The sequence below is a fragment of the Apus apus genome, chromosome 1 (genome assembly GCF_020740795.1).
Source record: "Apus apus isolate bApuApu2 chromosome 1, bApuApu2.pri.cur, whole genome shotgun sequence".
Taxonomy (NCBI): Eukaryota; Metazoa; Chordata; class Aves; order Apodiformes; family Apodidae; genus Apus; species Apus apus.
This window is the reverse complement of record NC_067282.1, coordinates 66540423-66567383: the sequence shown is the minus strand read 5'-3', so window position 1 is coordinate 66567383 and position 26961 is coordinate 66540423. Positions and strand designations below refer to the sequence as shown.

Genomic DNA, 26961 nt, shown 5'->3' with positions numbered 1-26961 from the left:
AAACATTCAGAATGCAAGAAAAGCCTTTCAACAAGCATGGTGATGCTGTATTTTGTTTCAAATTAACTGAAAAATATAGGACCACAGCTAGAAAACTCACACAGATTAGCTTTCTTCTCTGAAAACCAAACTAACCTTCAGATTAATAATTAAAAAGAGTATTTTTCCAGCACCCTAAGCCATTAATTTCTCTCTTCATTAAACTCCCACTAATTTTCACAATTGTTGCACAAATGGTAGTTTTCACTTCTTTGATCCCATACCATAGATTGTCAGCAGAGGTTTTAACTGATTTCTTCCCCGCCTTTGATAACAGAATGCATTTAATCTTGTGTTTATGTAGAGAAAGCATCCAAAATTCTGATGGTTGTCTACAAAAATTGATGGCTCTATCTCTAGTGTCAGTGTAACCCATATTCTTTCTAATTCCTTTCTCTAAACTGCATGTTTAAGGAGAGGCTAGGATCTACCACCCTGACCTAGCAATAGGTGTAAGTTTTGTGTTTAAGCCCTGTGCTGAACTGAGAACTACAAATGCAGTTCTCCACCTGTGGTCAAGCAGGCCTAAAGAAAGCAAAAGAAAGCAAGAAGGAAGGATGCAAAGAAGAGGAAATAAAAGGGAGAAGGAAGAAGATAGAAAAAACAATGCCATAAGATGCCTCTCTGCATCCTTAGGAATCTTATTGTGTATAAAAATGTGGCATTCCTCACTTAAAAGAGGCAGGTTCTGTAACCAGGTTGCTGGGAACATGAAGTTGCAAATGTATCAGTCTCTTTGTTGCCTTTCTAGCTTGACACAGGCTTGTGATGTTTTGCCCTCAGTAACTTTTTTTTTTTTTTTTAAACACAGGTTCTCTCTGTAACATATCACAGTGTCAGTGGATGATTGTTAGGTGAAGATTAACGGGTGAGCTCATCTAGACTGCTAAAGTAAAGTCCTTCTGCCAACCTCCAAGAGCACATAAAAATAAAATTCCACCTTGTTTTTTGACAATCTTTGCCTGGTAAACCTTTGTCCTCTCTCTTTCAAATTTATCCTCCCATTACCTGCTCTTTCTGACCCAGATGATATCCCCTCTGCTCTCTTCACAAAATGCCTGTTTCCCTTAACCTCTACCCAAATTCTGCCACATTGTCATTGAACATGTGCAAACTGCCCAAGCAGTCTCTTTAGATGTGACCTGGTTTTCTCTTTTTGGCTTACTAAAAAGTAGGATGCCCATTCCAAAATCTTGAGACTTCATAGAGTTGCTCTATGGGCTCTACCTGGATCTGGGTAGGGTCTCAGCATCAGTAACCACTTCACTGAAGGAGCAAGGATTTCATATGCCATAAAATGCGCAGACTGCAATCAGGAAGAGGTTTGCAGTGTCTTGCTGGTCCTCCTTTGAGTGGGACACATTTGCAGACAGACAGCCTGACCCTGCAGCATGATAATTCAACTCCCCTCACTCTTCTCTTCCTTGCACTTCTCTCATTATCACAAATACTGTTACTGCTTTGAAAAGCACAAGGCCCCAAGAAGTGCAGTTTTCCATGTGACTCCAAGGCAACTCTTGAAGGAAGCTATCCAGATTGCTCAGAAGCTGTCATGTCTCCAGAAGGCCAGGAACCTAGAAAAAACAGAGCATCATTGAAAGTACTGAAAAAGCTTTGGCACCTCTGGTATAACAACAGCTGTGAGTTCCAGAACACAAAAAGATGGATTTAGATGGCTGTACTGCCCTGATGCAAGAAGGACATTAGATTGGCCTTTCTTGGAGGGCCTTGGCTGCCAAGCTGACTTACACATTCCGAAAATGAACTGAAAATATGTCTGTCTCATTCTCTGTAATAGGCAGTCTTATCTATCAGACTACAAGTAGAATAAAAGTAGCTTAACCACAGAGATGAGCAAAGACCATTGTTTCATTACTTTGGGTTGATCAGAAGGGACCATTTACTTACAGAGCCATGTCACTTCCTGACAAACACGAAAGATACTGCTCCCCACTCACTAGCCCCTACACTTATATCCTTCTTCAGCCTAACAAACTTCCAGTTTCTGAACAGGTACGATCTTCAATTCAAGATGCTAACAGCAGTTCTGGGGTGGAAGAATGAGCCCCAGACACAGCTTGGCTGAAGTCTACACTTTCAGATTGTAACACTTTGTCTCACAATGTGATCTCTTGGGACCACGAAGAAGTCTCTCCCAATGGAAACCTTTTGCCCCTGGCTGCAGTGCAGAGGTCTGCAGACCTCTGGGACGCCTCCCTCAACTCCTCCCTCCCTCCCTCACCTCAGGGTTTGTAGGGCTGTTCCTCACACTTTTTTCCCCCTCACTCCTCATGCAGGATGGCATTTTGCCCTTTCTTACACAGGCTCTCCCAGGGCACCCGCCTGTGGCTGCAGGGCTCAGCCCTGCCCAGTGGTGGGGCTGCTGGAGCCGGCTGTGTCTGGCTTGGGGCAGCCCCAGCCCCTCCTCACAAGCCCACCCTGCAGCCCCCGCTGCTAAATCCCTGACACCAGCGCCCAATACAGGCAGTAATGTATCTGTCACTGGGGTCTGGTCCACGACTGAGAGCTAAAGAGCAACTTCAGCAGGGTGTTCTAAAGTAACATCTCTTTCAACCACACAGTTATTTCTTGTGTCTTGAAGTGATGAAGATTTGGGAACAAAATATTATTGCATGGAAGAACCCCACTACTTGGTGATTAAGAATGTTGTAATTCATGGCACCAGAGAAATGTCAGCAAGGCAGAATTGTCTTCTGATTAGGATAACAGAAAAGGATTCAGAAAACAAACCAGGTTTTGCCATGGTTTCCTTGTCAGTCTCTTCTAGTCCCTGTTTTCTTCAATAAAACAGGAAGAAAAGTGCTCTCTTGCAAAACAGAAAAACTGATCTCATTTGTAGTATCCTGAATCTGCTGTGTATGTTATTAAACATTGTTACATACTACTAATAAAGTTGAGTTTACTATTGTGGCAGGTGCAGTCAAAGAACTGTGCCATGAGATTTCCATGGTAAAGATAAGAAAAAGTAAAACCCACAAAAGACCGGAGATCTCTGAGGAAACAGGCTTTGCACAGGTGGTTGAATACTCCTGGACCATTTGTGATAAATGGGCTGTGGATTCTGGAAAAATCAGTTGGGTAAATGTGACTCGTCAGATAGAGGAAGGAGCATCCTCTCACAAATCAGAACAGAAAGTGCCACCACAACATTTTGGTGGTCCATAGAACTAACCCTTCTCTCCTATGTCAAGCCTAGAGCCAAAAAGAAAAAAAAGGGTATAAAAACATATCATCTGCTACTTAGCTTTACAAAGATATAGGTACAAAATTGATGAAACAACAAATCTAAATCATAGTGTTTGAAACATACAAGCCAAAAAAGCTAACAAAAAGTGCCTGTAGAGAGAACTCCCCTTGAAAGAGTTAATTCAGTGAACTAGAAAAGCATGCAAAAAGCAGCCAAAAGGCTTAATAAACTGAAGTACCTTGAGCAATTTGGGGGATTAGGCATTGTTTTATGTTTTCTCTGGAGTTCACAACCTTGCCTGCAGGAAGGAATAACTGAAAAGTTACTCTAGTGGTTATGAGCTAGTGAGGTGTGAAATGCATCACATTCAGCTGCCTACTCAGCTCCAGTTTTCAGTGATGCACACTACCACCTAGGTAGCCACTGCCTTCAGTTGTGCTTCTAGCATACTAAACAACCCTTTTTTCTAAAGAGATGAAAATGTTCAGTGTCAAAGCACTGGAACAGGCTGCCCAGAGAGCCTGTAAAGTCTCTCTCTAGAGATACCCAAAACCTGCCTGGATGTAGTCCTGAGTAATGTGCTCTATGCAATCCTGCTTTAGCAGGAGAGTTGGACTGGATGATCTCTAGAGGTCCCTTCCAACTCTGACCATTCTGTGATTCTGTCACTGACCTAACACTGTGGCTGGAAAAGTCCTCAGCTACTTTGTTGGATTCTCCTTCTCTTCAGATACACGAATGTATGGGCTTGGCACTTAGGGATTTTTCCAACCTAAATGATTCAATGAAATTATACAAACACCTCTACAAAATAATGTAGCAAAATTTTAAGTTAAGAACAAACTAAAACACTTTAAAATGATATCCTGACTCTTACAACAACAGAAATCTGGGAAAAGACAGCTTAACATGTAGCTTTGCTTCTGTGAGTAGACGACATTCCTCTCTCCTGAGCAGATCAGAAGTGGTTAAAACTAACATCAACAAAATTTGTGGCCCACTGTGTGGAGTGTGCAGAGGTTCATGGAAGTCGGAAATATGGCTGGCATTTGAATAGGAGTAGGGGACAGTAAAGACATCTAATATGTGTTACAAAATCCTGTGGCCAGATGCCAAATACATGGTTGTCCCGGACAGGGGTAGGATGTGGACTCTTTCACCACTCATATTGTAGTGAATTGCCATTTACTTAACTTAGCACCATGTCCCACAGCCCAAGATCTTTATTTATTGCTCTGATTTACTCTATAAATAATCCTGCCTGATTTCTTCAAAGACTAGATTAAGTAGAGGAACTGCACAGCAGGACCACATATCATTAAAGCAGCCACTCTGGGCAATGGGTAAGTAATGCCTTATGAAAGCAAAGGTGTGAGTGCGGGGCTTCTGATCACACTGGGATAATTTTCCTCTTCTCAGTTTGGGATTTGGTCCTCAGGAAAGAGCAGCCCAGACTGTGTTCATGCACTGTCTGCATTTACAAAAAAACAGGGGGAAGCTGACCTTGCCTGCAGAGAGGACCAAAGGGCAGACTCCTGAAATCCCCGGGCATACTTACAATCAGCATGCCTGTTGTTTACAGCTTTCTTTTCAAATTTAGAAACAGAGCCTTTTCTCATCTCGCTTGTTCCTGGCTGCAAAAAGGTCTCCAGCTATTTACGTATGTTGCAGAGGTGCCAAAAGACACACAACACGGCTGGCAGCTTCCAGGGGGGTTGGCTCCACTAACACGGCAACTATCCAGAGTTTTTTGGAAGCTACTTTATTCCAGCAAATCTTTTTTTCTGAGGACAGTTTGATCTGAGAACTTCTATGTATATAACCTTCCTAGCCTGATACTCTTTTTTTAGACTTCATAATTAGATGAAGGGTTCAGAATGGCTTCACACCCCTGATAGCCTGTTATCAGCTTACTTATTATTATCCATGCATGAGCTGGCTCAGATGAAACATCAAATTTTAACCTACCACAGATGAACAGCAGTTTGGTAAGCGGTGCATTTATTATGTCTTCTTTGTGTATACTGCATCTTTAAATCTACTGAAGCAGAGATGCATACAGAGAGCAGGAGCCATTTGTTCATTCTATCAGGCACACAGTGGCTGAAAGTTCCAATTCATATTGGTTTTGTTTGCTTCTCCAGCAAACACAATAACTTTTTCTTTCTTAAAACAAACAATTAATAAAATTTGTAGTGAGATTTAAAAATTAACTTTTGTTTCATTTTGTCCCAAACGAATATTTTTCACTTTCTTCTCACCTTTCTTTTTGTTTTCAATTTGGAAAAAGGAAGGAAATCGGAAGAAAAACATGATGTAACTAAACCTTAACTTGTTTGCATCACTTCCTTCTAAGTTTTTAACTGAAAAACTCTACAAACAAAGGAGAAACTGAAAAGTCACGGGAAAACATAATTTGGCTTTCCATTCTTCTACATTATACTTTTTTGTTTTCCTACGAACTCTCCCATAGATAGGATTCAGTCATGGTGAAACACTTTTGTCCCTTACTGTTTCTAGGTAACCTGCATTAAAAGCCACACAGAGCGACAACAGAACATTGCCAACACATCAGTCATGCCCTGTACGATAAAAATAAGGGGTATTTTGCATGTTTATCTTTTCGTGCTTTTGAATGTCATTGTATTCCTCAGCTCAGAGGAGCTGGGGTTACTTTAATTATTTTTTTGCTACCCTTCAATGCTGTCCTCTTTTCTAATTTCCCCAGCATATTACACCTCTCATACGCACTTCGCATTCAGATCCCCTTCCAGTATCACTGCTGGCTTACACATCAAGCAGAATTCTTCGTGAAACCTCTCACCAACCATCTCAAGATTGCCTCTGATCACCTCATGTTAGAGCAGACCCCCCTCAGGTGTGGACAGCCTCTTAGCTGCCATTGTTCCCCGAGAACCCACGTGTGCTGCATCTTGATAGTGTAGTCTGACATGAAGGTGAACCTCAAACAAGAGGAGACAACCAGTAATGCCTGGGCCTAGCAGCTGCTTCAGCCAGTCACCATGGGAGATATGCAAACCTCAACTGGGGCCTGGATGGATTATTTTAAGAATCACAGATGCACAGTTGGAAAGTAGCCTGTTTAACCCATGGTGATCCCAGCTCTGAGGGATGACATACAGCAGCATGTACAGTTTAGCAACTGGGTGCTCAAAGGAACATGGTGCTTCTTAGCATAAACTAAAGCACAGCAACACAGGCTGGTCAAGCCATGATGAAGCAACAGTCATATAGACAGTAAATGCCAGTGGGATCTCCCCACGCAGAAGAAGAGTATGGGATGTTAGAGGAAATTGTTAGCATATACGGAAAACAGGTAGATTCAGTCTGGAATTGGAAAGCACGGATTGTGGGAGAGGGAAAAGCTACTGGCAAAATAGGAGACAATTAAATAGAGAGAAAAGACAACTGGACACTAGAAGTCACAGCGAGGAAAACCCGCACACATACCCCTGATGGAAAGAGTCCCCTCCCTCCGCTGAGCTTCTGGGCATGAAAGCTTGGGCAGAGCCTCAAGAAACCTTCAGCAGGGTAACTGAAAATATGAGTCATCAGCCCCAGGATGACTCACAGCTGCTCTCCTCCACCCTGAGCAGCAACAGAAAATGTAGATGAAGAGGAAGGTCGTGCTGAGGACAGTACTACAAGCCAGGGAATTTCTCAGCCTCTCACTATGTCAACATTCATGTCATGAATCTTTTCACATTCAGCAGCTGGTGGCTGAGGGGAGACGGGCAGTGACCATCTGGGGAAGGGGAGAGGTTTGCCATCCTCCCTCATGTTGCCTGCCAGGGAGGGAGACATTGGCAACAGAAGTACGTACCTGAGAGACAGAAAAGGGCAACTGGTACTCAGTAGCTAGTTAGCAGGTGAATTAGGAACATGAAGGGGAAAATCACAAAGGGTTTTGCATCTCTTGGCTAACTGAGCTTCAGCTGTGAGGATGGCACCACTCAGTAGCTTGCCAGGCTGAAATCCTGACCTCATTAGAGTCACAGGGAGTTTGGCAACAGACCTGAGCAGATTTTGGTCTTCACATGGCTTTTGTGGCACATGGTACAGAGGAACAGCAAAAGCTTGAGGTCCAGGCAAAGGCTGAGCTGCATTACTGTCTAGGTGGCCACACCCTGCCCAGATCTCCCTGAGCATCTCTGCTTCACACCACAGGGAGCTCCCAGCAGGCTCCAGCTAGGTGGCACCACCCTGAAGGTGCTCCAGTGCTGGGCAGAGCAGCTCCAGCCCAGGCTGTGCCTGAGCCCTGCAGCTGAGGCAAGGCGATGCACTGAGCCTTGAGACATCACCTCAGCAACTGCCACACGGGCAGGATGCAGGGGGCTGCCCGCAACCACTCTGCTGCTAGACTCTCTGTTTCAGAAGCAGCTGTCTTGCACTTACTATCCATCACAATTCTTTAAGTGCAGATTGACTGGGAGGAGAGGGTAAGGTTGCTTGAGAGCCATTAATGCCTGCTATAGTGGCACATGCTCCCACATCACACCATGCTCGTGTCTCACCTCCCATTTAGTTCAACGCCGCATCCTCCTTTCCTTTTTCCATTATATTTGTTCAAACTACGTGTTACTACAGCTGTGACTCTAGCTCTTGAGCCCTGTTTGCCAAACAAGGCCTCCATTTTACTTTGGCGCTTGGATATACCAGTGAGATAATATTAAATCGTTCACGTGCTGTCTTGTCACATAGCACAGAGTTGGTTTTCTTTCTGCTGGGGCTTTTCCTGGAGTCTTCAGGACACTGGCTGGATAATTACTGTTCTGTTCCCATGACCAAGTGAGTTGGGCCATTTAGTAGCATGTAAAAAAAATTATTAACACAAATCTGAGCAGCAACATTTCAGCTTCTTTTTCCCAGACCAGTGAAAGTCAGCATTAACTCTAAGCGCAGTGGAGCATTCACTTCATTTAAGTACTTCATCTTCTCTAATCACCTTCAGCATGGAATCCCCTTCCCTTTCCATTCCTTTTTAGCAGCTTTTGACCTCCAGCTAAAATAATGCCCTTTCACTCCCATTTTTGATCAAAGCATTGCCCCACTCAAGGGGGCAAGGAATGTCAAGATAGATACACTTTTTGTAGATGCATTTAGTGCTTGTGTAAACGAATGAAAACTCAAGTCAGAGCATGCTTCATGGGTAACTGACAAGTTAAATTGGAACATGAGCAGCACAGGATTGTCTTTGTGCCTGTCATTCATGGTTGCAGTGTGCAGCAAACACCTCCTGTCCCGGAACAGTTCAGGTTTCATGATGCCATAGACAGCAGTGGTTACTGACTATCTGTTCTCAGCCACAGCTTCTGCTTGGCTGCACAGGCTCAGCACTGCATAGATTCAGCTTTGCTCTTCAGATATGCTTCCCTCTTCTCCTTCCTACACAGATTCAGTTTTCACTGCCTGCCAGCTCCATGCTGCTGGCTCCCAGCTGAAAGGAGTGGTCAGAAGCTATCAATTGCAACTCATTACATGTGTGGAAACTTGGCCAGGAGACAGAGGCAAAAGCAATAGAGGGCTCACTCCAGTCTGGGTTACTGTCACAAGGCTAGAAACATATTTCCCCTTTCCAAGGACCAGCCCAGATGTGAGAATGCTGTCCTGAATACTTTTATTATGCTCCTGAATCTCACAGGGAATTTAGGAAAATCTGAGATGTTTTGAAGGTTATGCTCTTTTTTGCTCTGCTCTTGCTGCTTTGTTTTCAATCCTTCTGAGGTCATGTTCCTTGGCTTAGAACAGTATGATTTTTTCTATAGCAACTAAGCTATTATACATTAAAAAATTAGAAATCAAGGTGTTAGAAAAGGCAAATGGCCCAACTAGATCAGTACCTGGCAATTTGCATCATAAAATGGTTCTCCCAGTGCAATGCTGTCTCAGAAAGCTACTCAGATGCCACACTTCATAAAAAGACATAATGGCAAATCTTCACTATGTCATACTAACCCCACTTGTGCAATGTTCTCTAACAGACAAAATGGTAAAAGGAAAAAAGGACGCATTTATGTCTTGGGGCAACACTCCTGAGGCTTGATAGCCTATTTTAGAACCTGTAATTTGAAGAGCTCTGCTTGTTTAGCCCAGGCTGGCACAAAATATGATTATCCCAGGTATATTTATAGAAGAGATATATCACGGAGGAAGAAGAGCTAATAAAGAACAAATGACACAATAACAAATGGGAATAAATGAGGCATAATAAAATTACACTGGAAAACAGAAAATGGCTCTATTTGTGCTGTTCTGGAAGAGCCTCTCAGGAGGAGTACAGGGTGCAAAAAAATCCCATGGCTATTTTTGGGAAATAACAAATCAGTTTAGGAAAGTTTTACCATTGTATGGCCTGGTGGCTATGATAGCACGGGATCATTCCAGGAATCTTCTGGCCCTATATACTTCTCTCACTGGAGCATTTACATTTCTTCTGAAAAAAGGATCCCACTAGGCTTTCAGAATACCCTGATGGAGCTTTGTCTCTGTAATGTACTGGTCTTTTTGATCAAATTTTAATGCAGTGTTGTTTAAGGTGCAGACTCTGCTCTTTGATGAAAGAAACAACAGTCATTTCTCAACCAAATAGATCTGATGTTTGTCCAAAAGATGATTTCTGATTCACAAAGGAAATAAATCACATGGGCTTGCAGTGCCCAAGAGGTAGTCTGAAGTGATCACTGAACATGCATTTATACTAACTCTGATAAGCTCTGCCAGAAGCACAAAAGGGGGCTCAATGCCAGCATATCTTGCAATATTAGAGCTACTAAATCCCAGTTTGTGAGCCTTCTAGCCATGCTCAAGGGCCTAAGGGCTAGAGCAGAGCTGCACAGAGGGAGAGTGGAGTGCCATCGAGTGCCACCATGACCATCCAACTCATTCCTCCAGTCAGGTTCCATGGCAATAAAAGCCACAACACATTTCCACCCCCACCTGTGGCCTGCATGACCCACTCTGATGCAAGACTCAAAAGAGAGTGCCCCCAAATTTCCCATTTCTCACCCTAATACATCACCTGGCTTAATAAATGGTATTATATGGCCTTACAAATCTTGCCAACCTCTTACTAGATTTGGGTAACTGAGAATTTGGCTCTTTCTATACATATGAGCATATTTCTGCATATTTCATACATACACAGACACACAGCTGTAGGGCAGAGGGGTAAACCCTAGCCTAAATCAGCTCTGAGGTGTGCCTGGCACCTGGGGATGCTGCCTCAGCCTGCCAGAGCCACCACCCCTGTGTTCCCACCAGGCTGCCAGAATTGGGTGAGCTACTAGCAGCCTGCCTCTGTCACAAGACCAGCAGCTATGCTCTGCGTCCTCCCAGTGCCACTGGGATCCCAGCTCTGTCTGCTCATGTCCAGGAATCCCATGATAGCTGCTGTGATATATATATATATTTTTAAAAGCCCAGCTCTGCACTGGCCCCTCCATTGTCATTGCTGCCTGCCTGGCCAGAGAGGGAAAACCCAAGGAGGCACTTTGCTATGTTTCTATTTCTGTCCCCCAGACTGCAGAGCACCTCAGAGTATAGCCAGTTCCTTGCTGAAGTCTGACTTTCACAGTACTAAATATAGGAAATGTGCACTCTGCAGGGGCTAAATTTAGCTTTGCTGCGTTAGAAGGGGAGGTACCTAGTTACTGGAGGCAGGAAAGCAAAACCACTGCAGGCAGGGAAGTTTGGGTGATGCAGTAGCAGCCACTGCTCTATTGTGTCAGCATAGGAAGGAATTAAATTAGAAAGTTCAGTTCTGGATTCAATTTCCTCTTTTTAAACAAATCTGTTCAATGCCGAGTTTGCCCCTTCCAGAGGAAATTACGTATCTCCATATTATTCCTGTAAAAACATTTAGGAATATTCCTTATTTAAATTGAGAAGAGAATTAAAAATAACACAAATTAAAATTCAGGGTTGAAGGCGTTTGAGCTTACTACAGCTGACATGCAAATCCTTACATAAAAGACCCTCATAGGCAGTAAATCATGACTACCTGACATAAGCCTGGGTAGGCTTTTCAGGAATGTTAATCGTTGCTGAACAAGGAGGAATGGCCCTCTTACAGCCACAGCCTTTCACCTCTAAGTCACCTGTTTCAGCATACTTGGCAGGGGGGCACACAACCTGGACTCTGTTCCCAAGCTGTGCTATTCACTGCAGATTAGACAACGTGCCTCGGTTTCCCTGCCTACCCACTGCGGGCAGCAGGATTTCTCCTGTGCTGCAGAGCATTTTCAGGGCTGAGTGGAGTTAAAGCCATTAAATTGGGCTGGCTGGCTTCTCCTGAGAAACCTGCAGAAAAATGTCTGGTTGCTTGAAAACAGGTTTCCTAGCAGGTATCATCACACAAGAACCAGCAAAGCCGGTGACTGCCCGAAGGCACCAAACACCCCAAGCCTGCAGGGAGGGGATGGCCAAGGCTGTGGGTGCATTGTAGGAGATGCAGCTCAAGGAAGTGACCCCACACTGAGTCACTCACCGGAGGAGTGGAAGCAGCTGATGGAAAAACCCTCTTCTGGAATCATGATGGCATTTCAGAAGTGTAAGGGTCAGGTCCCTTTCAAAATTTTAGAGAGTCCCATTTCTCCACTACCATTCCCATCTACCTGCAGTGTTCTCCAGTACAAAACAAGGAAACAACCCAGATCAGCTTCCAGGTGGAGAACTATTCCGTGGCAGGGAAACAAATCAAAACACCATTAACATACTTTATCTTCATACAGATGGTGATTATGATGATATACAAACTACATGATGCAGAAGAAGACCTGTTCTAAAAAGAAAAATAACATTGGGATCCACCAAATGTTCTTGTCAGAACCAAACACAATGACCAAAAATACTCTTCTCCCAGTCCACATTACATTCAGCTCTGGTTAATTCATGACAAGTGACAGCTGCACAACCATTTTGCTGTGGACTGCTGACAAAAATACATTTTTCACTGGATACCTAATGTCTTTACCAGGAACGTAAATGTGCCCAACACTTGTTCTCTAGTACAAACTGTCTACTTTTCACCTACTCCTATAGTCCAACTTCCTGATAGTCCAAAACATTTTGGTCCTTGTAAGCTTTCAAGCTGTGCATGAGAATTGCCTGGGGGAGTGTTATTTGGCTGGTCAGTGACAATAGCCTAGCATTACAAACAAAATCATACTCAGCATCTGGGATTAACCTCTGGGTCCATTTAATTTATTAGCATAGATATAGTCACTGAGCTTAAACCAAGGAAATAAAAATTGTCAATCTTTCCCCTCAATACATCTGTAAATAATGTTAAGTTAAATAGTCTTTGGTCTGGCTCACAGGATACACACATCTACCAGCCCTCTTGCCAGCAATTAACTCATATTCCATCACTTCAAATTTCAGTCCTGGAAGCCAAAGCTGGCATAACCGACACAGAAGGCATTGGGGGAGATGAGTCCTCCCAGAACTGCAACAATCAGCAGAATTTTTACATTCAGGATATTAATCATCCTGAACAGCTTACCCTTTTTTTTGCCTCTTGGTCTGCAAGTCATGCTCCTTCAGACTCATGCACAGGCAACCTTGGGCCTTCAGAAGGCCTTACAAAAACACCTTATGACTGTATGTTCATGAAGTAGCTACTGAAAAGGAGAAACCATTTTCAAATATAAACTCCGTGCAACAAAATCAGAAAGCACATGGAAAGGAAGGGACTCCATACAGGACTGTGTCTCTAACCTGGATATTTCTGTGTTTTTCATTTCTCTGAGAAGCTGAAGTCAGGTTAACTCCACCCTTCCTCCAATTAAGCCTCTCATGAGCCTGATATTCTTTCTATATTCCAAATATTTCAACTGGTTTAGTAAAAGATGTTACTGCTTCCTTCAAAACTTCTGCCCTCTCTGATACTAAGAGGCAATGACCACAAACCCAAAAACTGTTAGTGGGAATGTTCTGCTTGTACACTTGAAGAAGAAAACCTGCTTTGTGAGATGCCTTTGTCATGCTTCTCACAAATGCCAATAAAGACTTCACAGTTATACAACACGGCCAGTGACAGCACAGCTAGAAATAAGCTTAATGAAATATGCAATACAGACTTATTATACCATAAAACAACATTAACAAAACAAAAAACACACACATTCACAAAAACAGCCAAGCAAAAAAAAAACAAACATATGATTATGCAGAGAAGGGAAAATAAAGAAAAAATTAAGCCAATGGAGCCAGACCCCCAGGACCTCCCTTGTTCATAGAGTCCTACAAAGAAATTTTTTTGTGACATGTAACAATTCCAGCTACTCCTAACCCTAAAGGCAGGAATTCTGTCCTCTGTACTTTCAAAAGGCAACAGATATTTCATACTGTACTGTGCTCTTGATTTTCTGCGTAATTGCTTGTATGGTGTAATGTTTTGGAATCGTAACTAAAACAGCATTGACAATTTAGGAATGTTTTAGCTATTGCTGAGCAGTGCTTGCACAACATCTCAAGGCCTTTTCTGCTCCTCATCCAGCCCTGCCACTGAGCAGGCTGAGGGTGTACAAGGCATATTCCACACCATATGATGTCACACCCAGCAATAAAAGCTGGGAGAAGAACCAAGGGGGTGACATTTGGATTTAAGGCATTTGTCTTCCCAAGGAAATGTTATGCATGATGAAGACCAGCTTTCCCAAAGATGGAAAGCAATGGATGCCTGCCTGTTGATGGGAAGTGAATTAATTCCTTATTATGCTTTGTTTGCACATACAGCTTTTGTTTTACCTATAACACTGTCTCTGTGACAACCCACAAGTTTCCTACTTTTGCCCTTCCAATTCTCTCCTCCATCCCACTGGGAGGTGAGTGAGCGAGTGCCTGGGTGGGACTGACTTACCTGCTGGGACTAACCCACGACACACCCCTGGCTCTGCAAGACACCTTCCAGTGGGTTCTATCTACTGGCATTTCAGCTGTAAAAAAAGGATAGCATTTCCATCGTACTCTGTACCCCTATGCATTTCTTGACATTTGATTATTAATTATACTTGGGTTTTATTCTAAATTTTCATCTTATCGGATTTAATTCTTAATAATGCCACTTCCTTTTTTGGCTTAGCACTTCCCATCCTTAACAACATTTAAGCATGTACTCTCTTTTATCTGTCATGTAGAGGAAGGTACTAATTTAGTCTTTAAATCAATGTCAACTGGGATGGAAGATTTATGAACGTAACTGCGCACCCCCAGATCTTTTGTTGTGCAAAACAGATTGTTTAGCTGTGCCTTGCCTTCTCTCCAAGAAGAACGTCTGAGTTCCTCATAATTTTAACTCTGTATTACAAGATTCAGAGCTACTTTCCTATTTCCCCATTCCCTTCTCTGTAAGTGCAAACAGTTAAGGCACGCAGAAGGACAGTCAGGAGAAGTCCAATGCATTCTGGCTCAGGTCAACACTGAGCACAGCAGTTTCTGTAACAGAAATTCCCTGAAAAGAAGATATGTACCTGACAGGCAGAAGGAAGAAGAAATGGGCTAGGAGGTCTTCCAGCCTGAAAACAATCTAGTTGATGCTCCTAAAATCAGCTATTGATATTGTGTATCTAAGAAGACACGCAGGGTACTTATCATCCTTATCTAAAAATTAGTTATGAAACAAATATAATGTCTGCAACATCTATAAATTCATGTTCACGTGGTTAGGTAGACCTACAGAACACCATGAAATCATTTGGCACCATGACATCTTCCCTGTCATACTGAGGGGCTCTTTCTTAAAAAATGGTTTCAGGTGCCTGATTGTTACAGACCTTTCAGTTTATTTACTTGTAGGTTGTAAGTTTGTCTGTCACTCAGTGTTGTTCTGCTCAATATGTGTTTATTATCTGTTTACATCACAACATTTCTTGGTGCAAGACTGGAGTACCTGGATCTGGTTACAATGACAAAGAAAATTCTTCCCGAGGCCAAAAATATCCTTCCTAAAGCTATCAACTGAAGTGATTGTTACATTTACATGAGGCCAATATCTCTGAAAAATTAATGAAACCACAGACAGACGTAAGATGTGCAATGCAATTAAAGGATCACCTACATCGACATACATTGTATATAAGAAAAGATGCCACCTATCTTCAATACTTGCAGCCAATGCCATCTGCTTTGGAATTAGGATTAACCAGTTGACTCTACCTGGGATAGAATCCAACAAACCAAACATTTAGAACGCCTTGTAACTCCTTGTCCATGAGGTGATCAATTATTTGCTAGACAAAAAACATGTAAACAATCTTCAGATATAAATTCTTCACAATACTAGGAACAACCTGGAAAATAAAGAACTTAGTACATGACCTAGCTTGAGTATTTCTGTCAGTATTCAGTCTTTCACTTAAAGGTGATTTACTTAATCTGACAGTATTCTGATCCAGTAGTATTGCTGAGCCCAAGATTAAGTTAAAATAGTGAATTCATATGGCATGTCAATCATCAGAGTAAACTATGAAATTATAATTCTCTTAAAATAGGAGTTCATTATTATAATGATAAAGGCAAAATATGTACAACCAAATACTCCACATATATAATTCAAGTTTTCTTTTATCCTATAGAAACTTTGTGGTTTTGTCCAGTTTGTGATACCACTCCAGTCTTAAGCATCAACAGTAGAAGAAAACAGCAGAGATTGAGGCCAGTTGACTGAAATTTGGAGAGGGAAAGAAGAAACCAAGAAAACACAAATGCTTCTAATGAACCATAAAGGTAAACAAACATGTCTGGGTGGTATCACTGTCGTGTTGGATGCATATTATTTTGCTTGCAAGGGATAAAATGAAGGAAACTGGTAAAATAGCAGAGCCTGATTCAGGATAAATTGCTAGAGCTAAGGCATTAAAATGGATCCATTAGCAAATGTGTTTGCTTACTTTCTGCACTTCAGTCAGCCTGAGATGGCTCATACAATATGGTTATTTCCAGTTTAAGTCTTTTGTTTGTCTCCTGTCTTTTCACAATGTAGCTTTACATTTCCACTAAACCTACATCAATAAAAGCAGGCAAAGAAAATCTAGTTTCATTTCTGGTAAACATATATAAAATATTTTCTTAAATCCACCTTTTTATTTACATCATTTTACAAAGTTACTTTGCAGAATTATTTTGGATTAACCAAACCTCCTAATTCTGTGGTTTGGATTCAACACTGAAGAGATACATTTCCCCACTGAGAAGGGCTGACTTTCTCTAAACAGGAGGTGAGTTGGGCTCTGCACTTACTAAGTTAGTTGATCTAAAGTCACAGCTTCTTAAGAGCTGACAAAGAAATTTTCAAAGCTGTCTTTGATCAAAGCTGCAAAGAGTGACATTAGAAACAGCAGGGAATAGAAATAGAAATAAAATGAAGCAAACAAAGCCATATCCCAACACTTCTGCCTGCCAATTCAACCTCCCAGTGCCAAAAATGGAGCAGAATATAGACTAACTTATTAAAGCAGAATATAGAGTAACTTTTTTTTTTTTTAAAGCAGAGTTATGAGTTAAGGCTCCCCAGTTTTTAAGGTGTTTACATATCTGACCGACTTGACACACATGAAGCATAACTTTGAACCTCACAGGACTACTGCTTGCAAGAAAGTAAGCAGAGGTGGGTTTTCCACCAGCAATGCTCACCCCATTGGTGCTGCCCCATCCCAGAAATACACTCTGAGCCATATGAGGAGGGAGAGAAACTTCTGCCATGTAAAGTCCCCAACCAGAACAGGTATACATGCAACACCAGTTAAGCACCCATCTTCTGCACAGGGTATAAGTATATTCTGGTAATTTAAAGTATAGGCAGGCAATAAATAAACCTCTTAAATTAGTTTCAACATGAAGGAAAACGAGATTTCTATTGCTATTAGAAACCTGAGCTCTTACTCCAAACCACCCACAGAAATTTGTTCTAATCATGGCTGAATACTTGTTATTTTCTTTGATTACAGCAATCCTTCTATTTAATGAGGTAGCTGTATCTTTTTTGAAACTTCAATTTGTTATAAGTAAATAAGGTAGAGAAAAATCAATTCTTCAAAGTATTAGAAGTGAGGTTTTCATTTTAGTCAAATCTTTCTCTGATTATATTATGCTTTAAAAAATGAACTTATTTTATATCTCAAATGAACTTAGAACAAAAAAATCTTAATAATTAAATATAATACTATAAATTAAGCAATTGAAAACTGTCATTTATTAAATCAGTGAGCTTTTGTAAGTAGTTAAAATAGTTAAACTTTTTTATAGAAAGAATGGGGTGAAATACCTTTAACTAAATTATCATATCCCACTTTATAAATAAAGTGCAGCAAACCATTTCCTGAATTAAGAAAGTTTCTATTCATTCAAATGTCAGCACCTACAGAGTTTCTATATTGGCATATTCGCTGCTGTTATCAAGAATTCTCTAAACTGCAACTTTTACTGAAGATTTCAAAACCTGTTCAGCGTGGAAAACTTATTAAGTCACATTAGAAACTACTTAGAACATTGGTTTTCACTCTATGAATCTGTGTTCTAGTGTCTTTCCAAAATTGACTTGATAGAAATGGCAAGTAGAAAGTTGATTATGCCATATATATATAAAATGTTTTTTTCATCTCTCCCTAAATCTAATACAGTGAGAATATGCATTAGAATGCAAAGAGTATTTTTGTACAATTGCTTAAGTATACACAGCTACAAGATATCCTTCTTAGCTAAAAAAAAAATAATAAAAAACCCAAAACATTTTGTGTGAAGACTTTTATTTTATTACATCAATCAAATAAAAAATATTTTCTAGTTAGTGTCACAGCTCTAGGTTTGGGAAAATCCAAGTACAAAAAATACTAAAATCACTGAATTAAAATACAGTTTTAAGCTTGTGGATTTAAAATCGGAAGTGGCTTAAAATCAGTCCCTCGTAGATCCTATTGAGTGACTGGCAGAAAATTATTTAATCTGATGAAGTTTCCTTCATCCTAATTTGAGAAATATTTGAGAAAAAGCTTCCTAACTAATTTCTCGTATTAGGCATAGCTATTATCATTAATATTTATCAAATAACTGCGGGTCAGGAATGCCTTACCCATAGATCTTTTTCAGATCTCTCTGAGAATCCAAAATAGAAATTTTTATTTTAATATTCTCAGCCTCAACTGCATGCATTATGCAAGTCATACTGCAGTCTTCCATTTCTACACCAGATAAGCACAGCTCTTAGGTTGAGTTTTCCAGAAGAAATGCTTGTGTGTGTGATTTTTTTTCCACTTATTTCTCTACTTATTAGCCACCTTTTCTTACATACCTGTTACACAGACTGCGGGCAAATGGTCACACGGGAGATCTCCAAGATGCAAGTAGAAGCGGTATTGCAGGAACTTGAGTGGAGGTCCTTTCTTTCAGACTATATCTGAACTAAGGCTTTCATGCTAAACTGAAAAATTAAGGTACAAATCAATTCTGACAATTGAGACACACTGAACTCAGAGGCAGCTGCCTTTCCCCAGCACCAGTGCAGTATTTGTGCACAATTAGTATAGAAACATCAGCAGTTCTTTCAGAGTAAAGCACAGGATGAAGCAGCATATAGTGTCCTGTCACTGATCACCCCAAAAGGAAGGTCCTTCTAAATAGATGAACCAAAGAAAGAAACTCATTAGCCAATTAAACTCATCCTGCAGAAATCTGAAGTGTGCAGCAGAGTAAATGTGAATTAGATTACGTACAGTCCCTGTACACAAAAGCTGCTATCTGTATTTCTATGCTTTACTGTTTCAGCAGAGCACCATTCAGTTTCTCCACAGAGATGAAAACGTACCATGAAAGACAGAAACTTCTATCGCACGATCCATTGAATCTCATGTATGGCACATGAGACAGGAGAGAACTTGTAGAGCAAAGGTCCTACTAGTACACACCAGTATTGAGCTGCTCCAGAGGGAAGTGAAAGCAGGCTCAGAAGCCAGCAGCAATGGATGTCTCCTGCTCCTGGATCTGCTACAAGGTGCTCCCTGGTGCAACTAAGGCCCTGACAGTGTGATCCCATGGGGGTCCCCCTGCTTCATGGGGTGGAAGCACCACTCCCCCCCAAAAAAACTGCCCACTCCCCAAAGCACCCAGCATCCCATATCAGCAGTGCAACAGGCTCCTAGATGGTTTTCATTCAATCAGGCATGCAATGGCTCAGAGTAGAGGCCATGCTGGCACAACACTAGGTCCATCAATAACTTGTGCTGAGACAATTCCTGTTACAAGTTTATTTATAGGCAGAGCAGACCTATAAATATCCAGGAGATAGGCCAAATACCATAAAAGAGCCTTTTCCTTCTCTCATTCCACAAAGCAACACCTAGCAATCACTGGTCAGTAAAAGATATTAACGAGGTGTTGTTCCTGGTCAGAGAGCAGCTGAGTTAGAGGCCGAGGACTTTCCCACTTCTGTAATAACAGAGCTACAGCACTGAAGCACAGGGGTTAGGGAGTGTAATCAAGCATTGCTAATGTGCTCAGTAGCTTAGGTATTGAGTTCACTAAAGAATAAAAACGGCTTGGAAAGAACACGTAAGCAAAATGTAATGGATAGCCACAGGTGGGAGGAAAAATCAGCTTTGAATTATCCCTAGAATAATTATTGCATAAGACTTTATATAAGCTGACAGCCCTTCACATTCACAAAACAGGATTCCAAAATTCACTGGCAAGGTTGGCACCCTCTGGTAAAAACAGCACCAAAGACCACACTCACCAACTACCCTGCTGTTTACTATCAGGGAAAGGAGAAACAGCCAGTTTCAGGTGGGGTAGGAGCACCGTTTTGACCCCATTTGGGACTCTACTGTCACCTTCTGTGTCAGCTTACAGCTTGGCAGGCCTGGAGAGCCACCTCGCTCCCTGTCTGCAAACTGTGTGGAAAACAGCTGTGCAGGCAGGGGTGGAAAGAAAAGCTCACCTTGATCAAAGCCTCTCTGAAGTCTAGGCTTTTAAAGAAAGCAGAAAAAACACAGCAAGCTCTCTGTGCCTCCTGGAATTGCCACTCTGCAACAGCACAAGCACAGCCAAAACCAGCCAGCACCCAGGCACCTTACTAAATGAGCGGTGTGTTCGAGCACTCACTCACTTGCCAACAGCCCCAGAAAAACCTGAGCTCAGACAGAACACTCTAAGATGAAAGGAAAAACACCATGAAGGCTGTGCAGCTTTTTGCCATGTGAACATAGTTCTGCTCTGGGGGGCCTTTATGCATTTCAAGAGTTGTTTTTATGGTGAGACCCATGCTTAGCATGTCATTTCAAAGTGAGTTAGAGGCATAAGAAGCAAGAGAACGTAGAAGCTTGGTTTCAGATGCCAGGCTAACAAACTCTTTTTCTTTTTTTTTTTCATTATTCAGAACCATATGCCCAGCTGCAAAAGCAAGGAAGCCATAAAACCAGCATTACTTTAGGACAGCGCTCAAGGGACTTGTTGCCAGACATTCAGCGTTGCCAGAACTCCAGGTACAATGGTGGCAATTACCTTTACTAACTTTGCTCACTCTGGAGGTGAGCACACACTCCTTCATAGAAGTTAGCAGGGGGTTTTGGTTTGTATTTTTCCTTCCAGGGGAAATAAATCTTTTCTCAAGATCTTGAAGAAAATCTTGGTGATATTACTTTACTACATCCCTAAATACCCCAAATTCTCAGCACAGAAAAGCAAATCCCTCCTTTGATAAAGAAATGTGATGATTTTTTAATCTAACCTCATGCTTTGGGGGCCTTCGACTTTTCTAGAAGTTCAGGATTGGAAAAGTTAGTTATTATATACCCAAACCTCTGAAAAGTATACATTTTAATAAAGAAGAGGAAGAAAGAAACTATACCCTGACTGGGCAGGCATAGCCAATATAAGCAGCATGCAAAAGGTTGCAAGAGGAAATCAGTGGTATGCAACACAAACACAGATTTTCAGAATACTTTCGCAGTGCTTCTGAAAAAAATAAGCCTCTTCCTTTGAATCAAGAACAACTGTGGTAAGTTGGTGTGGAATCTCTTAATTGAAGCCCCTGCCAGACAAGAAGGAATAAACCAAAACTGGCCTGAAAAGAACGTGCTGTGCAACCTCATTTGGAAGGGCAGAAAGGTGCCATCTCTGCACACAAGCTGAATCCCCAGGTACAGAGGGGACAAAGACTGCTGGCCTTTAGAAATGTCCCAAGTAATGCTCACAAAGTCAGAAGGTTCATTCACCTCACCATTTCATACCTCCGGTAGGGAACAGTATTTGCTGTTTCATAACAGAGACTATAGCAGACTTCTAGAAAGCTCCTTCAGCTTAATCCAAATCAGGTTCTAGGTGTGCTTTAACACTTGCACAATCCAGTATTTCTTATTTGTGAACCCGCAAAAATTAGCAGCTGAGAAGTCCTCTTCATGCCAGTCAGGGTTGTGAGGTGCCAAGATGTATGAGAATGGATAACTATGCATAGACAGGTTGTTGTGAGTTTGAGCCCAACCACTTAACCCAGATGGTGTGAGGAAGGGTCACTGTTTAACAATTACAGCACAGAAGCTCGAAAGTATGGAGAATTACATTTTTCTGCCCTGCTCTCATTTAGCTGAGGGGTTGGGTTTTTTTCTTTTTCAATTCCTTTAGTGGTGAGGTAAATACAACACATCGCACAGAGGGTGTGACAAAACACATGCAACCCGTTATGCACTTTGTGTAAGTACTATTCATGTGTTCACCTGCTCACACTGCACCAAGTAGGTCTGATTCTGTATTGTCATATTGTGAGGAATGAGAAAAAAATTCTCTGGAGCAGGTCAAGTCTATGGCAAAAGGGACTTTAGAAGTATCTAGAAAGACAGTATAAGTCATCCAGTTCATTCAGAAATAAGATCATGGTGTAGCTGATCAAGGAAAAGATTGTATTATTTTATTATTCTGCCCAAATCAAATTAGTTGCCCATGCTCTGGCCTGGAAATTAGAATCATCCAAGTGCAGTGATTTGTAACCTTTTCAACGTGCTCGCCTCTAAAAAACTTGCCCTTGGCAAACAGACTCTATACAATGAAACCAAATTCACTGTCAGGTTTTCCTCAGTCTCCTTTTGCACAACCCTTAGAAGCAGCCCAGAGAACTCCCTTCTGCCACTCAGAGTTCCCAGCACTGCAGGATTCAGCAGCTGGAGAGTGAGTGGTGAGTTTGGCTGCACAATGGCAGCACAGACAGACAAAGCTGGTGTTGGCGTACAGTGCAGCCCAATTCCAAGCAAGAATTAACTGCAAAAAAGTAAATATTGGCAGATTACCAAGCCCAAGCTTGTGGAAATTCCTGCACTTCTGCACGGATATTTTAAGAAGCAGAGGAGAATAGGTCTCTCTGTACTGCGCTACTGTGCCTGTAAACAGACTTAACATGCAGCCTAGAAAATAAAGCTCAAAAGTAGATGATTCTCAGCACCCAGCTGCTAAAAAGAGGGAGTTTCATATTCAGGTATTGTTACATGAAAGTAAGGTCTCAAAAAAAAAAAAAAAAAAAAAAAAAAAGCCCTGACAGTCATTTCTCTCCCTTTCTGAGAGTATGGCATGTTTTCTCTGGCTGGTAAACCTTGTTGACTTTTAACCATCTCTCTTCTGCCTCATCAGTTTCCTGCATTGCTGGGCTCTAGCTAGAGCTGTCCTCCAGACAAACCAGAGCACAGGGAGCCTCCAAGGCACAACAGACATCAGGATCATGAAGGCACAAAACCTGATTCTCACCTGTTTGAACTCAATCCTCCTTCCCCCTACCATGAAGATGGCTTAAACAAGGTCATGCCCAAAGTCAGCTGAAACTGAATGGCTGCAAGGCAAGCTCTGCTGAGGGAAAATGTTTTTCAGCAGTTTTTTGGGCCAGGAAGGACCAGCAGACCACTTAGCCTGACATCCTGCATGACAAAGGCTGCTGCAGAGAAAAAGGAAAATACTTGCTGGGAAAAGGCACCTCCTTCTAACCTGGCAGTGAAGTACCAGCAGGCCAGGGCAGGTCCAAGATTGGTCTCTCCAGTCCCTGACTGGAAAGAATGAGGGTTGCCCATAACATGGCAAACAACATTTGGTTTCTTTCCTCACAGCAAACTGAACCAGCTCAGGTTGCATTTGAAATCCATTTCATTTACACTGCATTTCCCCAAGGCAAACAAGGTTCTAAATCCTTTTAAGTTCCCTCTTTTCTTCTCCCGCGAACACTTCTGTCCATGGAGAGGAGGCTTGACCCTTGCCTGCCAATTGCTTGTCTTTGCAATCTCTCTTTTCCCCTGGTTATTCAGGATAGACAGTTCTCCTAGGTTTAAGGCCCTGAGTTCATGGCACACCTTTCAACCTTTTCTTGCCCTAAGGTAAAGTTGAAATCACCAGAGAATTGGAAATAAGTGAGTAGATAAGCCACTGAAGACTTACCTGGACTAGATTGCAGCTGCCTCCAACAACCTCCCATTTATAATGTTCCCTGCAATCTCTATGTTTCCTCTCTTTTCTTTGTACTTACCTGCCATTCACCAAGGTGGTGAGGCCTTGTAGCAGAATGCCACAGTGTCACCATAACAAGGCCCAAACTCCCTGCACAAGCTACCTACACTACAAGCCAAGGTCTGAAGAAAGGGGGAGCCGCATTCCCGACCCACCTGTCTCACCCCACTCAGAGGAGAAGCAAATGGACACTTAAGACCCTAGAGAAATTAGGCAGAGCTTTGGACTCTGATCCACCTGATGAACTGTCAAGTTTACTTGCAATAAGAGCTGTGATTGCTTACAAAGAAAAAAACACAGGAATGAGATATATCTAGTCACAGGGGATTGAAGAAAGGAGAGATCAGGTGGGAGCATGAGTATACTTCAAGGCTGAAGAACAGAGTCATTATTGTGAGGCTCAACCAAGTCTCTGAGGGAAGGATAAAGGCACAAATTTGGAGATGGAGCCAAAGAGTTTGCAAACTTCCCAGCTCTAGTTCCCCATGAAGGAACTGCAGCTCTGCAGGGAGGACCAGATCTGCATGCCTCCAATGGGCTTCACTACCAAACAAGAAAATATATATACAAATCTTACCTAAACATTAATAACTATAGCAAACTGCAATGAAAAATGTTCCTGCTACCTCAAGGCGAGAGTCTAACCCCAGTTTATTTCACAGTAGCTATTACCTACTGCCTTTAAGACCTAGGCCATGCAATTTATTTTACATCTAATTGATCAACAGTACTCTATCCCCTGATGGAGCACAAGAATCCAGCAAAGACTAGTGGTACCCAAGAGCTACAATGCCCTCTCAACAGCAAATCTGAGGAACAGTGCACTGCTACAGCACTACTTCTCTATTCTGCCAGGCTTGTTTTCCCTTTTGTGATAGGAGAGCTAATTATACTTTCCAATACTGTTAAAACCTTTTGAGAACCTCAGTAGAGAAGTGCTATGCAACAGCAGTGTCATTACCTAATTAATAATTAATCTACCTGGGTGCATATGGTGAGAGGAGGCAAAATAGCTCACAGGTGGACCAACAGAGAGAAGAGCTGAAGCAAGGCAAGGACTGAGTTAAATAGGCAGGGCAGTCCCGAAATTTTGTAACTAGCATCAAGCAGCTGACACTGGTCCTGTTTAATTTGGGGCTGCATCAATACTTGGTTAGCTCTGAAGAACAAACTGTCCCATCCAGCAGAGATTATGTCACTTATTCCCATGAACACCTCTGATACTAAGATACCAGTAGCCTTCTTTTCATTTGGTGTAGAAAATGGGAGAAATAACTGTTTGTCCCAAAAAAGGTAGTGTAAAGGATGGAAGAAACCACTGTCCTATGTCAGTAAATAAGCACAGAGAGAAAAACGATAAACTGAAACTAGACCTGGCACAAGCAGGTAGCCTTACTTGTCACTGGGACATGTGGCTGCTTTGGGCTGGTTTTGTGCATGAGAAGAGAGTGAGGGCATTCCCCAGGTCTGGCATGCTTTGTTAGACTGAGCAGACTGCTGCACATGGGGCCGTGCTGAACCCCAGGGAAGGGATATAGTGGCCCCTGACCAGGCTGAAATCAGCTGAATGAAGTGCAGGAAATATGATAACCATAGGAGGGAGCTCTTAATTTATTGCTGTCTTAGACACAGTGGGGGTTTCTGCAGCCCAGAGATAAAAGTAGCTTGCAAAGGAAAAGTGAAACAGCATTTAACAGTCACAGTCTGATCTCTGAAATGGCAAAGAATAAAATGAATGCTAACTTGAAGGGGGAGGGAGGGAATTTTCCCACACATGCTTTCATACTCATTATGAGGGGGGAAAACCCAGAGAACAAATAAACCCAAAGGACACTTCTAGAACTTTCAGAATGGAACTTTGGCAAGAGTGGGTGTTTGCTGCAAGCCCCTGTGAACTGAGCTCTTTTTTCCTTGCCCCTCTCATTTAAGCCTTCATTTGCACAGTGACTCTCCTGCTGTTCCAGGCTCACTGAGCAAATTGCTAAAGAAATATAAAAACCAACCAAAAGGAAAATACTTCTTCTCAGTCTATATCTGTCAAAGGGTACAGGTGCATGGACACCAAGGTTCATTTCGTAGGCCAGATGAGGATCAAGTGCTGTGGTCAGTTTTAAGAAATTCTACAACACTTCATGGAACAGGATGTGGCCCAAAATTGTCAAATTACAGTAACAAGTGCGAAGCAAGGCAATGTACCTCAGTGGTGTGGTTAGAAGCTGTGACTGTTCTTCATCTGAGAGATGAAACAGAAAAGTACTTATTCCAGACCTCACTTTGAAGGAACATAAAAAAATATCCTCATTGAAAAAAATAAATCCATGGATTTCTCCTGCAAAGATTCTGGAATGATCTCTTCCTTTTCTCTTTTTCTGGAAGCCATAGAGTTTAACACCATGACTGCAAATTAAAATTTGTCAAATGTATTAAATTCCATCATAGGACCTCATGAAAGTTCACTTATTAAAAATGCTTACAAGTGTAGTTATTGTTTGAAACAAAGGCATTTATTAGAAGTCAGCTATGTGGGGAGAAAACCAACAAATCCCAAGAATTGCCTTTGATGAAGGTCAGAGAAGATGATGTTTCAAAAAAGAAATTTTGCATTATTCATCTGTCTTCCCTTTTTTTTTTTCTTTTCTTTTTTTTTTTTTTTTTTTTTTTTTTAATCGCCTGGCCAGTCCCAACCAATGCAAACCAAAAGGCAGAAGTCCCTACAAATTTTCCAAAACCTAGTGACTGAACAGAAGACTCAACACAGTGGGGAAAAGCCAGCACAATAGGGGTGTGCAGTGCTTGGCACTAGCCAGCAGGTCTGTCAGCACATGAACTAGACAGGCACAAGCACGTGAAGAGCCTGCACAGTTTTCTTTGGCAAATTAAAACACATGCTCAGGAGTTAGAATAATTCTTGGGAGGAGACAAGAGAAGGCAGCAGACAAAGGACTGAAAGTTGAAACCAGGCTTACTGGTTCTGCTTATTGCTCTGCTGCCTGGAACCTGCTGCTCTATTTGCGATTCTCTTCTACACAGCCCCCACTCCAAAAGTTCATTAAAACAGCTGTGACCTCAGAAGTATTTCATGGCAGTGATAAGAAAAAGTCTGTGTACCTGTAAAGAATAGCACATGCACGACAGGTAAGAGTGAGGTATATAAGTATCACTGATTATGTGCTTATACCTTACCCCTTACCCTCTAACGATCTTAACTCTTTAACATATTTCCT

General features: G+C 41.9%; 1 long non-coding RNA gene across 1 annotated transcript; it reads left to right on the top strand.

Moving 5' to 3' along the window:
* The first annotated feature begins 4537 nt into the window (after window positions 1-4537).
* LOC127380611 (uncharacterized) lies at window positions 4538-20716 on the top strand. Its single transcript, XR_007888536.1, has 3 exons — window positions 4538-4590; window positions 15844-15994; window positions 20637-20716. It is a non-coding gene; the product is annotated as an uncharacterized LOC127380611 (long non-coding RNA).
* Window positions 20717-26961: the final 6245 nt, after the last annotated feature.